The sequence below is a fragment of the Podarcis erhardii genome, assembly GCF_964252035.2.
Source record: "Podarcis erhardii genome assembly, chromosome: 16".
Taxonomy (NCBI): Eukaryota; Metazoa; Chordata; class Lepidosauria; order Squamata; family Lacertidae; genus Podarcis; species Podarcis erhardii.
Genome location: NC_138514.1, coordinates 38,863,012 through 38,874,864, shown reverse-complemented (window position 1 = coordinate 38,874,864; position 11,853 = coordinate 38,863,012). Strand labels below are relative to the sequence as shown.

The following is an 11,853-nucleotide window of genomic DNA, read 5'->3' as shown; positions in this document are numbered from 1 at the left end:
GTTCCTCGGGGTCTAGAAGGAGTGGAGTTATGCAGTGAATCTGTTACTCAGCTTACAAGAAAAACCCACAACAGCAATGCAAAAATATGCAATGAAGCAATCTCATAGTTATAATTGTAACAAAAAACACCAGTAAGTGGTGCCACCCCCTGCAAGTCCTTGCAACCACCCCTGGACCATGGTCCTCCACGATTCATGTTCCAGTCAGGCTACCTTGGCACAATCTTGATATAAAGCATGCACATCTTATTTAGCTATATCTGAAATATATGTTCTAATACACAAATCATTTTTATTTAACAGCTTGAAATATCACAAAAAGCTTCCATGTCCGTGTTCTGGTTATCTGCGTGCAGATCCAACATTATATGAGTCACCGTTTGCTGCCAAACAATAAGTCCAGTCACGGCAGAAACTTCTGCTGCCCCGGTGAGAATTCATGACTGCCAAGCTCCAGATCCACGTGAAGTACAGGAACATTTTGGCACAGGTATGGATACAGCCAGCAGAGGAAACCTAGGACCATTCCCAATATCCACTCCAGTGGCACCCTATTAATGAACAAACAAATATTGGTTAGGTGCTCAGAGAATAACTTGCACCTAAATATTAGTAAAACAAAGGAAATGCTGTTGGACTTCCGGAGGAAGAGAGGGGAACCTGCCCCATTGTATATTGGGGGGGGGGTGCTGTGTGGAGAGAGTCCCCTGCTTTAAATTCCTGGGAGTTTACCTTAGTGAGGACCTCACTTGGAAAATCTTCTACCCTCGGGCAGGAGATATAGAATTATTTAGTACCAACAGGCTAAAAAATAGCTTCTATCTGTGAGCTGTTAGGCTGTTGAATGGAAAATAACATAGCAAAATTGACTTGCGAGGTGGTGTGTTGTTCGATAAGCACACAGAGTGCAACAAGATTGAGTGTTTGGGGGGGGAGGCTTGTTTAATTTCATTGTACACAGGTTATATAATGACAATAAAGGTATTATTAGTCTGGGCACAACATCGCCTTGTCCAAGCTGGGCTCAGAACTTCAGTGGTGTGCAGTTGATCTTCTCCCAGCCTGGTAGGAAAATTATCGCAGAGCATGGAGGATCAGATTTACTTCTCATTTCACACACACACCCCAAGTACTTGCACTCATTCCAGGGCTCACCCAGATCTTGGGGTTATTGTACCATAAGTGCCAATAGGCATCCAAAGCCCCGTTTCAGTGGGGACCACAGCAGGAGCTGTACCTATCAATCCTTCTCTCAAGACACAGAACCTTCTGAGGCTCATGTAGCCAACTGTGCAGCAGGCTACCCTTTCCACACTCAAAGAACTGGAGGAGCACCCATCGCCCCCTTTCCACAGGGGATCCCTTTCCAGTCTTCCAGTTGTTAGACAGCTGTAATTCCAGAATGGAATGGAGCCCACCCCTTCAGGGTTTTGAATGACCCAGACAGAATTTGGACTTGCTGTTCCAGTAATCCTGAATTTCAGGAGCTTTGACTAGATGATTCCTGGTCTCTTACAACTCTACTATTCTATAATCCATTAATGCATTTTGTGGTTCCAATGCATGATACCCACTGCTAGGAAAAACAGCAGCTCCTTTGAAGAGCTGAGTATCCAACCTCACAGCCCTCATGTAGTGGTGGAACATCTGGCACTATGTGGGCTTACCATCAATACCAGAAGTTCCTAATGGTCTCCCTGGAGAACGTCCCCAAAAGAAAGTGGTGGTCAATGCTAAAATGGCACTAAAGTGGTCAGGCAAATGGAAATAGCTTAGGATCCCATTCACCACTGAGAGAAGAATGGCAATCCAACCCCTTGAGAGGCTGCAAGGGAAATCTTGAGGAAGGGTTCCCTGAAACCCCAACACAGGGTGTTCAGACTACAGACTATGGTCCTACCCTACTTTTACAACCAGCTGTTGTTAGAGTTGGAGGGGTGCAAATGCTTACCTGCATGGACCACTGCTCAAGGACAATTAGAACCTGACTTGGTCTCCCGGCATCCAGACTTGTGGCGTAGTTTCACATCAAGGTAAATGATGGAGGTCCCTGTTTGCAATGGCTAAGATGGAGCATACGGAGCCTGCATAGAGAACACCTTCATAAATTGCCTTCAAGCAGGTCGGTGAGCAGTCCTTAGCTGGGAACTTCCTGGCAAAGGAACTGAAGGTAATGGAACATCACTTCAGAAACAGGGGCTCTGAGTGAAAGATGGATTGATGAAGCAGGGGAGCACATTGGTGGTGGGGGTCAGAAGAAGAATCAAAAACACCAAACCAAGAGGCATGGTTGCACGGGTTTTCTGTCAGGAAGGGATTACTATAATTCCATAAAACTCTGGATCAATGTGCTCCCAATATGAAAACGTCTAGCCAGAGGCAGAAGACTTGACAGACTCTGCAGAGGTGGATGCCATACATCTGAGACCCTGAACCAATACAAGGTTGTTACAGTAGTCTACAGACACTGTGGAACAGAAACTGCAAGTTACATGTAACTTCAGTAAGAGTGCCTGGAGTGAGCATAAAAGAACTGTTGCCTTTAGGAATAATAGGAAAGAAATATCTCAAGGCTCCATCACCATGGGTTGTGATCGGAGGGCTGTATGCTGTATGCTTACAGCATTGTCAAACAAACAGCCTCCATCCAAACAGATAGAAGAGAGCAAACTAGTGCTACAAAACACACCATAATACAAAATAAACTAGTCACCCCCCCAAAAAAAAATAGCCTAATGGCTTGTCCTGCCTCAGCCGGTGCCTAGCAGCTGACTTAGAACTGGTGCGGACCAGGGGAATCAGACTGTTTAATTAAAACAAAGCATTGCGAAGGCCCGCAGCGGGTGTTGACGCGATGTGATTTCTGCCCAGTGCTCTGAATGTCAAAGTGAAGAAATTCAATGAAACGCGGGTAAACGGCGGGAGTAACTATGACTCTCTTAATGTGTATGAAGTCCAGTATTACGCTGGGAACACCAGTCTCCTGGAGTTGGTAAAAGAGCGTTACCAAGTGGAAGACCTGAGCACCACATCTGCAACGCTCTCCTGCAGGGGTGTGTGGAGTGACCGCTCGGCAGAGGACCTGTTAGCCCTGGGTATTGTCCGAAAGCAAGATCTTAAGGTCCTCTCGTCACGGGTGTTGATCGGTGGCCTGTATGCGCATACAATCTTTAACAAGACTACGGCCACTGTCAGTGCTGGCTTGTGAGCGCCCAGGAAATTGCCCAGGCTGGCACGGGTCTGCTAGTTATTAAAATCCGTACTTCTGCGGCTAAACAGAAGTAATGTCTGAGGGGCGTGGCGCCCCGATGATGATTTAAAAAAAATGGCAGCTGATTATCTGTGATGTTATACTGATCGATCTTTGGTGGTCTTTTCCACGTGCCTATCCCTACCTCCTCGTGGTGAGAGTCAGGCAACGTCTTTAGGTGGCAACGTCTTTAGGCGGCTAACAGGGAAGGCTTATCTGAACCTCTGGGTCCTTGCCAGAGAGGTTCACTTCATCCTCACCCAGATCCCTAGTGGATATGAATCGATGCGGCAACGCGAAGAGAGGTGGCGGGTCATCTGACCGAACCACCCGGGTGAGGAGCAGCTCCCGTGCTGCTGGGCCTGGTGTAGTTCCTGTGGTGGAACAACCAGTTTTTCTATGCGAACACCCAGATTGCGAGAGAGCCTTTAACACCAAGACTGGACGCGGTGTCCATCACCGACGAGCCCACCCAGACTGGTATGACGCGCAACAAAACACACATCAGGTGAAAAGGAGATGGACCCCCGAGGAAACAGCACTGCTGGCTAGAGAGGAGGCCCAACTCCTAACCTTGGGGGCACGCCATATGAACCTAGCCCTGATGGAAAAATTCCCAGAGAGAACAGCTGAGGCGATAAAAGCCCATAGGCGCCAGCAGGCCTACCAGGAATTGGTTGTGACGTATACCCAGGAACAGCTAGAGGTGGTAGATGGACCAGCCCCTCAACCTGTGGTGGAAGCTTCGAATACCCGGTGGCGTGACAGGCTGATACAACACCTGCAGCAGCTCCCCAGAATGCCAACCACCACGGAACACCTGGTGCAATTGGAAAGGCTGAGTGCCACCGTCGGGTCGAGGATGCTCACCAACGTGTATGAAGAGCTGTCCCTGGTTGTGCGGGGCATGCAGGGTACGCGACCCTGGAGGGCGCAGAGAGGGGAATGAAGTAGCCAAGAACAACAGACATCCAATAGGTGGAAGAGGCGAGAGCAATATGCCAAATTCCAACATCTATGGCATAAGAGTCCCACTAAATGTATTAAGTGGGCTCTTGATAAGAACAGGGACGTGCCAATAGAAAATGACGTGAGCCTCTTTCTGTACTGGGAAAAGCTAATGACCAGGGCTCCGGACTGCTCACTTGGCCCTGGCCCCAGGAGAGATGTTATAACATCCTTATGGGAACCCATGACAGCTGCTGAGATTAAGAGAGCCATATCATCGGTCTCAACGGCACCAGGACCTGACGGAATGACCATGGAACAGGTGAAGAAGCTGCCTCTAGGTGCCCTGGAGCGGCTCTTCAACCTAATAATGGTATGTGGGAAATGCCCCCAGTCGTTGCTGGAGACTCGAACAACACTGATTCCCAAAAAAGATCGTGCCCAAGATCCGGGAGACTGTCTCCCCAGTATTGACCAGAGTCTTCCAAAAGGCCCTGGCTGCGTGGTTGACTCGGGAAGTCGACCTAGACCCCAGACAACGGGCCTTCCAGCAGTTCGATGGGTGTTCCGAAAACATCTTCCTCCTGGACATGGTACTTCGGTACCACAAGCAACGGTCAAGACCGTTGTATTTAGCATCCCAGGACGTGGCGAAAGCGTTCGACTCTGTGGCCCATAGTACCATCAAGGAAACCCTTCAGATGATGGGGATCCCCGACCGAATGACACACGATATAAGTGATGTCTATGACTGGAGTACCACCATTCTCCAAGTCTACAGGTCTCATGCGGCTAGGGTCCACCGGCATAATGCTAAAGGACTTTGGAGACAGGGGTATCATGTGGATTTGGAGCCTCACTTTCAAACATCAGAAGGTTTGAGGAAACCCGACATAGTAGCGAGTATTGGACCTACCGCACATATAATCGACGCCCAGGTGGTGGGCGAGCAGGCAGACCTGCGGAGGGCTCACGCCCAGAAAGTCCAGTATTACGCAGGGAACACCAGTCTCCTAGAGTTGGTAAAAGAGTGCTACCAAGTGGAAGACCTGAGCACCACATCTGCAAGGCTCTCCTGCAGAGGAGTGTGGAATGATCGCTCGGTGGAGGACCTGTTGGCCATGGGTATTGTCCGGAAACAAGATCTCAAGGTTCTCTCATCTTGGGTGTTGATCGGTGGCATCTATGCTCATAGTATCTTTAACAAGACAAAGGCCACCATCAGTGCTAGTTTGTGAGTGCCCAGGAAATTGCCCAGGCTGGCACAGGACTGCTTGTATAAAAAATCCGTACTTCTACGGTTAATCAGAAGCAATGTCTGAGGGGCGTGGCACCCTGATGATGATAAAAAAAAAATGGCAGCTGATTATCTGTGATGTTATACTGATCTTTGGTGGTCTTTTCCACGTGCCTATCCCTACCTCCTCGTGGTGAGAATCAGGCAACGTCTTTAGGCGGCTAACAGGGAAGGCTTATCTGAACCTCTGGGTCCTTGCCAGAGAGGTTCACTTCATCCTCACCCAGACCCCTTGTGGGTATGAATCCTTGCGGAACCACAAAGAGAGGTGGCAAGTCATCGGACCGTACCACCCGGGTGAGGAGCAGCTCCCGTGCTGCTGGGCCTGGTGTAGTTCCCGCGGTGGAACAACCAGTTTTCGTATGCGAACACCCAGATTGCGAGAGAGCCTTTAACACCAAGACCGGACGCGGTGTCCATCACCGATGAGCCCACCCAGACTGGTATGACACACAACACTCATCAGGTGAAAAGGAGATGGACCCCTGAGGAAACAGCACTGCTGGCAAGAGAGGAGGCCCAACTCCTAACCCAGGGGGCATGCCATATGAACCTAGCCCTGATGGAAAAATTCCCAGAGAGAACAGCTGAGGCGATAAAAGCCCATAGGTGCCAGCAGGCCTACCAGGAATTGGTTAGGACCGACTGACCCATGTTCAACTGCTGTTCACATGGAACCCTTCTCCACTTCAGCCTTCAAAGTTCTCGTTTTAATATTTGCTACTCAACAGCGCCAGGACCTGACGGAATGACTGTCAAACAGGTGAAGAAGCTGCCTCTAGGTGCGCTGGAGCAGCTCTTCAACCTAATAATGGTATGTGGGAAATGCCCCCAGTCGTTGCTGTGGACTCGAAAACAATTATTCCCAAAAAAGATCGTGCCCAAGATCCAGGAGACTTCTGCCCCATAACCGTCTCCCCAGTATTGACCAAAGTCTTCCACAAGGTCCTGGCTGCGCGGTTGACTCGGGAAGTCGACCTAGACCCCAGACAACGGGCCTTTCAGCAGTTCGATGGGTGTTCTGAAAACATCTTCCTCCTGGATATGGTACTCCGGAACCACAAGCAGCGGTTGAAACCGTTGTACTTGGCGTCCCTGGACGTGGCAAAAGCGTTCGACTCTGTGGCCCATAGTACCATCAAGGAAACCCTTCAGATGATGGGGATCCCCGACCAAATGACACACGATATAAGTGATGTCTATAACCAGAGTACCACCGTACTTTCATGCGGTGGCGCGACCTCCCAGGAATTTCACCCCAGGTGTGGGGTGAAACAGGGTGACCACATGTCACCCTGTATATTTAATATGATCATGGACCACCTCCTTCAGAAGATACCAAAAGAGGTAGGGGCTGACCCGGGAGAAGGCGTGACAGTGAAAGGCGTAGCCTTTGCAGACGACCTGGTGTTTGTGGCGTCTACACCAGTAGGGCTACAAACTACCATCGACATAGTGGGTAGACATCTAGCACTATGTGGCCTCACTGTAAACTGTGGGAAGAGCTTGACAGTATCCTTGGAAGTCATCCCCAAGGAGAAGAAAATGGTGGTGAACCTGTGGCAGGTATTTACCTGTAACAGCAAACCGTTGCAAGCTCTCAAGCAGTCGGACCAGTGGCACTACCTGGGCGTGCTCTTCACGCCAGAAGGACACATGGCAACTCGGCCTCTGGACCATCTAAAGGAGCTTCTGGACACAATCGGCAAAGCTCCCTTGAAGCCTCAGCAATGGATATTTGGCTTTTGTGCCATTGCTATACCATCAGCTCTCTATGGTCTCAACCACGGTGGGACTGCTCAACAGAGTGGACCACTGTGTGAGGACGGCAGTGAGAAAGTGGCTAGGTCTCCCGGATAGTACGCCCGTCACGTATTTCCACATTAAGGTCGGTGATGGAGGCCTAGGAATTCCGGCAATGGACTGGATGATGCCACGACTTCAAAGGGATCAGCTCCTACGACTGCCACTGGTAAGGACGGAGCAGTCTACATTTGGGACCTTTCTGAGGTGGGAGATTTCTCTGTTAGAGGGGTGGCTACTAGAGAGGGGAAACTGCCTGTTCCCAGCTCAGGCACAAGAACACCGATGGGCCAGTCTCCTGTACCAATCGGTTGATGGTTGTGCATTGAAGGAGTCTGGGAAAACCTGTAGCCAGCACAACTGGGTCTACGGCTGCACTAAGTTCCTGTCGGGCAAGGACTATCGTAACTCCATTCGGATGCACATCAATGTGCTTCCGACCAGGTCCCGCTTGGCCAGGGGACGGAGAGCTGACTGGCTATGTCGCAGCAGGTGCCAGATGCCCGAAACTCTGAACCACATTCTCCAAGTCTGCTACAGGTCTCATGCAGCGGCCTGTCTCTCCTGGATCAAGGAATGGTGTACACTACAAAACACATGTTCTAGACCTGGAAGGACATGACAACTCTGGCTGGTATGCCTGCTTAGGTTATGATAAAGTTAAGATCCACCAAAAAAAATAATCATATTATAAGGAAACCTTTCTATATGGTTTGGGAAAATACAAATATTTAATTGAACCTAAAACTCTGAGGTGGATATCTCCGCTTGAAGCACTAGCAGTGAAGAAGAAAAAATATAAAAGGAAGAGGAATGAAAAGGCTCTGAAGAAATGAGAGAACATATGTCAGGTTGGTTACAATATCACCAACTTTACGAGGTATTTAAACTAGACGAGAGAAATGGTTTTGCGATGGAACCCTTTACATTGGAAAAAGAACTGATCAACTCTAAAGTGAAAATCCTCTCCAATCTGTAATCCTCTAAAATCTGTAATGGTCAAGTGGGCTCAAGATTTTGGCTCTAGTATCCCAATGAATGCCTGGGAAAATCTATGAAGTTCACCGCATGCTACACCTTGAAAGAAAATTTTATGCAGATGCAATTCCACTGGTACTTAACACCACTGAAATTATTCAAAATGTATAAGAACATTTCAAGTAAATGCTGGAGATGTGGGGAAGCAGAAGGCTCAATGTTACATATGTGGTGGACCTGTAAGAAAATAAAGGAATTTTGCAATGTGATTTACAATGAGCTCAAAAGAATTATGAAGGTATCCTTCATTTAAATAAACAGAGGCTTTCCTCCTGGGGATATTAGGCCCAGACATACCTGTGGACGAACAGGTGGACCTGCGGAGGGCTCATGCTCAGAAAGTCCACTACACCGGCAAGAGTAGTCTCCTGGAGTTGGTTAAAGAGCACTACCAAGTGATAAAAAAGAGAGAGGAGGCTTCGTGCTCCCTGATCTAGAGTTATATCATGCAGCTGCAGCACTACTATGGATGAAAGACTGGATAACATTAAGGGATTTTGATGTATTTGATTTGGAGGGATATGATCATCGGTATGGGTGGCATGCCTATTTAATATATGAGAAGGTAAAGGTCCACAGGGGCTTCCTGAATCATTTAATAAGGAAATAATTATATAAGAACTGGTCAAAACATAAAGGAATACTAGAACCCAAGAACCCCCTGTGGACCTCACCTACAGAAGCACAGGCAGTTAAGAAAAAGAATATGGAAGGGGAATGGGCCACATACCAATTATTATTAGAAGGACAACGGGATGAACCTATACTGAAAAAATATGAAGAAATTAAAGGACATTTAACAAACTGGCTGCAATATTTTCAAATACATCAAAGATTAACCATTGATAAAAAAAAGTAGGGCTTGCAAAAGAAACATCAAAATTTGAAAAAGAATTGATACAAAGTAAAGGATAATATATCTCACGGGTATACGAAAGACATAATGGTGAGATGGGCGCAAGATTTGGGCTATAATATTTACATGGAACAATGGGAAAAATTATGGCGGGAAGACATAAAATTCACGGCCTGCTACAGTTTCAGGAAAAACACAATTAAGATGATGTATAGATGGCATCACACTCCAGAAAAACTTGCTAAAATGTATAAGAACAGATCACCTATATGTTGGAGATGTAATAAAGAAATTGGGTCTTATTTGCATATGTGGTGGAAATGTACAGATATTTGTGTTTTTTGGAATAATATATATGAAGAAATTTAAAAATTATTTAAATTAACATTCAAAAATAGGCCAGAAATATTTTTATTAAGCATTTTGCCAAAAGAAATAGGGAAATCGAAAAAGAACATTGTTCATGTACAGAATAACGATGGGCAGAATTTTAGTAGCAAGAAATTGGAAAAACACAACAATACCCAACACGGAAGACTGGCAAATCCTAATGGTAGAATATCTGCAGCTAGCGAAAGCAACAGGAAGAGTAAGAGGCCAACCAAAACAAAAAGTCTATAAGGATTGGGAATCTTTAAAGAATATTTAGAAAACTATGGAATAAAAGGAAACATCTTGGCAGATCCCTGTATTGTATAAATATAAGTTCATAGGGAGGTAAAAATAAATTATATAAGAAATATGTAACTGTGGTATAAAGTAATGGATAGATAAAGTACAATGAGATTAACTGGAAGCCAGTTTTAAATTTCTTCTCTGTAAGTTTTATAATTGTGTTCAGTATCAGGAATATATATGATGATAATTATATTAATCTTCTGTATCTTATGGTGTGTAGTTTGTTTGATTTTTTTCTGTTATTTGTTTGTTTGATTGTGTTTGTTTACTTGTATGTATGTCTGGTTTTTCATAAATGTATTTATTTTAAATTAATAAAGATATATTTTAAATGAAAAAAATAAGAGTGCTACTAAGTGGAAGACCTGAGCACCACATCTGCAACGCTATCCTGCAGAGGAGTGTGGAGTGATCGCTTGGCAGAGGACCTGTTAGCCTGGGGTATTGTCTGGAATCAAGACCTTAAGGTTCTCTCATCATGAGTGGTGATTGGAGGCATTTATGCTCATTCCATCTTTAACAAAACAACAGCCCCCCTCGGTGCTGGGATGTGAGCGCCCAGAAAATTCCCCAGGTATAGCATGGGACTGCTAGAAAATAATCTGTACCTCTGTGGATAAAGAGATGCAACGTCTGAGGGGCGTGGTGTCCCGATAATGACAAAAAAAAGAGCCAAATTCCTCATCTAGTGACACGCATGAATGGATGAACGAGAATCCCACTGTCCCCACCTATCTAGTGAAACCACAGTCAAGGAAATGGGCTTGGCGGAATCAGCAGGGAAAGACATGAGGTGTGGAATAAGTGGGAAGCGCGCCTGTTTTTCACTTACCCAGGGAGGTGGGGGGTGCTGCCTAGTGGCCCACTTTTGGTAAACTACGAGGGAAGCACAGCCAAAAGGAAACCGGGCACTCGCCTCTTGGTATTATGAATACTTGATGCACATAGTCAGTGAGCAGGTGGGCTTAGACAGCGATCCATTTCCCTGTCAGCAAAGGGTCTGGGGTGCCCTCTCTGTAGACAATTTGCAAACCCTTGGAATTATAACTAAAATGGGTATCAAGTTCATATCACCCCTAGTTGTGATTGGAGGCATTTAATCTTTGACACCTCCCTTTCTATGGAGGCGCAGGTTTCAGCTACAACGCAGCCGAGCAGGGCCATGTTGCCCCACCCGCCTGCCCGCCCGCGCAGCCGGGAGCCGGGCCCGTGGACGCAGCACTTGGTGGGCACGAGGCAGAACCGTCCCGATTGCGCCCCCTAGCCACGGACAAGTTGGCTCTTCTTTCCGCCTCTCGCGAGGAGGACGAGGTCCCTAGACTACCAGGTGGTGGAGAGCCACACACACAGTGGCGGAGGAAGTGGGGTGCGGTGGGGTTTTCCCGTCCTGGGTGTCATGGGGGTGTCATGGGGGGTGACATTGCTCGCTGCGGGCGGTGCCCGCCCTCCTCTCCCCGCTAGCCGTGCCCCCGCACAGCCCCGCCCCCGCGTGCACAGCATGTGCACCTAGCTCCGCCTCTGCGCACACATCCCCTCGCCGCCACCTTTGCCCTGGACGGAACCGTTCGCCCTCCTCCTAAAGCGGGAGCCGGACCCCTTTCTACTTCGGGAGGACAATCTGCACATGCCCAGAGGCACTCTGATAATTGTGATTTCAAAAATTATATCTTTGCACTCTGGGGCTCCCGCATAGGGCTGTGGGAGAGGCTGTTGTCCCAGCTACAAGCGGGGCGCGGGTGGTATTATACGCTGCCCCGCCTCCCCTGCCGACGCCCTTTCCCCTGCTCCGGTAGCTCCACCCCGAGAGGACACCCACCTTCCTTCCTTCCTTCCTTCCCTCCCTCCCTCTCTCTCTCACGCGCGCCCTCCTGCCCATTCATTCCCGCGCCGGCTGCGCAAGCAGCAAGAAGCGGCGCCCGCCGTGCGCGCAAGTTCTCCCGCTCGAGGGCGCACGGAGCAGATTTTGCGGGGGGGGGGCTCGCC

General features: G+C 48.0%; 1 long non-coding RNA gene across 1 annotated transcript; it reads right to left on the bottom strand.

Moving 5' to 3' along the window:
• Positions 1-272: 272 nt before the first annotated feature.
• Positions 273-2,193, bottom strand: LOC309331675. The gene is made up of 2 exons (XR_014151943.1): positions 1,952-2,193; positions 273-551 (listed from the first exon to the last, which is right to left on the bottom strand). It is a non-coding gene; the product is annotated as an uncharacterized lncRNA (long non-coding RNA).
• Between the last annotated feature and the right edge of the window lie 9,660 nt (positions 2,194-11,853).